The 3383-nt window shown below is 43.0% G+C and overlaps 1 pseudogene across 1 annotated transcript; it reads right to left on the bottom strand.

Moving 5' to 3' along the window:
* Nucleotides 1-1946: 1946 nt before the first annotated feature.
* Nucleotides 1947-3066, bottom strand: LOC149826720 (peroxidase 5 pseudogene; annotated as a pseudogene). Its single transcript, XR_016434615.1, has 2 exons — nt 2824-3066; nt 1947-2714 (listed from the first exon to the last, which is right to left on the bottom strand). The product of XR_016434615.1 is annotated as a peroxidase 5 pseudogene (transcript).
* Nucleotides 3067-3383: the final 317 nt, after the last annotated feature.

Below are 3383 nucleotides of genomic sequence, written 5' to 3'. Positions count from 1 at the left end.
AATACTATAAATCGCTGTGGGTCTCGTTAGAGACCCGAAAACACTATAAATCATAGTTAAAAGACCAAAAAACACTACAAATCGATGTGGGGCTCGTTGGAGACCCCAAAGCACTATAAATCATAGTTAAAAGACCGAACAACACTATAAATCATTGTAAGGCTCGTTGGAGACCCAAAAATACTACAAATCATAGTAGAGACTCATTAGAGACCCAAAAAAATCATAACAATAATTTATTGAAGAATATTGTCAATCAAATAACGATTTGTTGAAGAAGTGTTACAACAGTCATGATATGGGGGCCAAAATCAGAACATTTATAAAATCTGGATACAGGGATGAACTAGACACATAAACAAAGAGAACCCGTTTTACAGAATTTAAAAATGATCTCCCATTAGGGAAATAAAATTCAAACAAAATGGATCAAAATCTGAGCCGTTAAAATGACACAGGGTGACAGGGTTATGGTTTTCGACCCAAAACTGGTATGAAAACACCATAGAAATCGCTGAAATTTAGTATGAACAAACTAGATTCAATTTAGAAAAAAACCCTTTTTACGGATCGGAAAGATCATCTCTGGTTAGGGAGAAATCACTCCCGCAAGTTGGTCCTGATTCTGCTAAAATCCTGACGGTGCAAAATAACAGGTTTTGAATCTCGATTTTTAAAGTGGGTCAAACAAACTCAGAATGATCTATTTTTTTGTGGAGAGCATGAAGACATATGCATGAAGTTGCAGTAAAAAATTCAGATTAAAATGAGCTCTGGTTATATACAAATCGATAGATCTAAAATGCACCAGAATTTAAAGTATAATCTAGAAAGCAACTGAACATGATGAAAGCAAACTGCACATGCGTGGATGTTCAAACTTGAGATCTAATGCCTTAAAATATGAATGGGTAAAAACTTTGAATCAGACTCCACAACTCTTCAAGTTGAATGATGCTACCCACGCTGGGAGAAACTCCCAAACCCCCCTCCTGTAAGGGCAAAAACTCTAAATCAGGCTCCACAACTCATCAAGTTGAACGATGCTACAGTTAGTGTGCAGGTCAGTCGGTGTTTGATGGAGAAATGTTGGATCGTTTGTTGGATGTGCACAGAAGTAGAGAGAGAAGGGAGAGAGAGTGAGATGAGGTTTTACCCCTCTCTTGTAAGGGTAAAAACTCTGAATAAGGATTTACAACTCATTTAGTTGAATGATGATACCCACGCTGGGAGGAGCCCCCAAACCCTCCTCCTGTAAGGGTAAAAACTATGAATCAGGCTCCACAAGAGTCAATGTGCAGGTCAGTCGGTGCTTGATGGAGCAATGTAGGATCTTCTGCTGGATGTGCACAAAAGCAGAAAGAGAAGGAAGTCAGAGGGTTGATGTTCATGGCCTCCTCCAGGGGAGATTTCTTTCTCGGATAATCCTGCAGTGCAAAGACTGGGTCTTAAATAATCATCTTTGGGGCACTTAAGTCTTTTTAAGAATCCTCCCTTGATTTCTTCTCTAGAGAGAGAGAGGGTTTTACAGTGTTTTACGGAGAAAGAAGAAGAAGTCTTTGAAGAGTCAACATCATCTTCGACTTTCTGGATGGAGGACATGTTTGTCCTTTTTTTGAACTATTTGTTTTTTCTTTTTTGAATGAAAGGCATTTTTGTCATTTTCTCAAACCATCACTTTATGAGAAGAATAGCAAGAAAGGGTACTTAAGTCTTTGCAACAACACCAGAGTCCGATGCAAAGTTATGTCAACATACACGGGAATACGAGCCCCATGTGCTTGTATACGTGGTGCTCATTCAAAGCCCCGAACACAGACATGGGATTCAGTGAATCATCGAGGGGGAACATACACCACCCTCTCACCTACGAGGTATTGAAATATACCACAATAAAGTAACCCTACTGAATCAGCAAACAACAATTTTCTTTTTCTGTGGGCATCTCAGTTTACAACCCTACAAGATTTCCTGATATCTCCATGGGAACCAGTCAACACCTCGATCAAGCCCATCCGCACCATCGAATCTGAAAACTTGTGCGCCCACATCGAGCCTCGGTTTACGTTTGTATTGACCATCTTTGACGTGTCCTCCCTTGTCATTAGCGCTTGGTCCGATGAGAGCAGTCCACGGTGGTACTTGATGTTCAGGTAGTACTTGTTATCGAGTTTGTTTGGTGTCACCGGGTCCAATGATGCTGTTGGATCCTGGGTCGGGTCCGTAGCCGGACATTTTGTTTTCAGGTAGGACACATACTTGGGGTCCATGGATGGATCCGGGGAGTTTGTGGAGTTGAAGTTATAGAGCCGATTTGAAAATTTTGAACAGTGGCAGTTTCCAATTGTGTGTGCACCAGACAGTGTGACCATGTCATCAAGAGAAAGGCCTTTCCTGGCAAAGTTAGCTTCCAGTTGGTCGACATCGAAGAACGGCATTGGAAGGTTATGGACGACTTCCGATTCGATGGAGACCCGGCCATCGCGTCGCCCCGCGGGTACGGCGTAGTGAAATCCCCCTGCAATATGCACAGAGTCCCGGGCAGCAAAGGCAAGTATGTCAGCACAAGATACTACTTGAGGGCATTGGGATTCCAAGATGGATTTGGATTCGTCTATGATCTCGAATCCACTGAGGCTGGGGTTGTTCACAGGCGAATCTTTCTCTGCCGGATTGCCGGGAGTCGAGTCCAGTAGCAAAGAAGCATCACAACCCTGCCAACACAATATTTTCATTCCTGGTTATAACTGACAACCACGGTGGTGTGAGGTTCGTAGTTTTGATTACAGATTTACGTGAGGAAGAAAGAAAGGAGGTACTCACCCTAACAAAACAGTCGTGGAAGTGCAACCTGATTAACGCAGCAGGTACACCAGGATCGCGTGCAACGGCCTTAGCGACCGTCCTGCGCACAACTTCCTCAGCCGAAGGGCAGTTGTGGCCGTAGTAGCCGACGCGCAGTGCATCACCATGAGCTACCCCGACCCAGCCCACCACTACCAGCAGACAGAGAAGCGCCAAGCTACGAAGCAGGGAGGGATGATCATGACTAGAGTACTTAGCCATATACTCTTTGTGTGTTATGTTGATATGACAAAGCTAAGGTGATTTGGTGCAAAGTGTATTGTGCATCAGTGGGCGTGTGGTCCGAGTATTTATAGGGATGGAAGATGATGGATATCGTGAAACTGACAGCCTGGCTCGTTGAATGATAGGATGTGAAAGCTACGAGAGACGACGAAGGATGCTATTCATTTTCTACAAGTCGTGTGTAAGAGAGGTGCAGGTGCAATTGGTGTTATATTTTATTGCATAAAATATACCTTCTTTCCTTTTATGTGCTAAGTTTTGACCAAAGACAACACACTTTTTCCTCTCAAGAT

The sequence above is a fragment of the Nuphar pumila genome, chromosome 10, assembly GCF_984573655.1.
Source record: "Nuphar pumila chromosome 10, dmNupPumi1.hap1.1, whole genome shotgun sequence".
Classification (NCBI taxonomy): Eukaryota; Viridiplantae; Streptophyta; class Magnoliopsida; order Nymphaeales; family Nymphaeaceae; genus Nuphar; species Nuphar pumila.
Note: the sequence above shows the minus strand (reverse complement) of the source record. Positions and strands in the feature narration are given on the sequence as shown.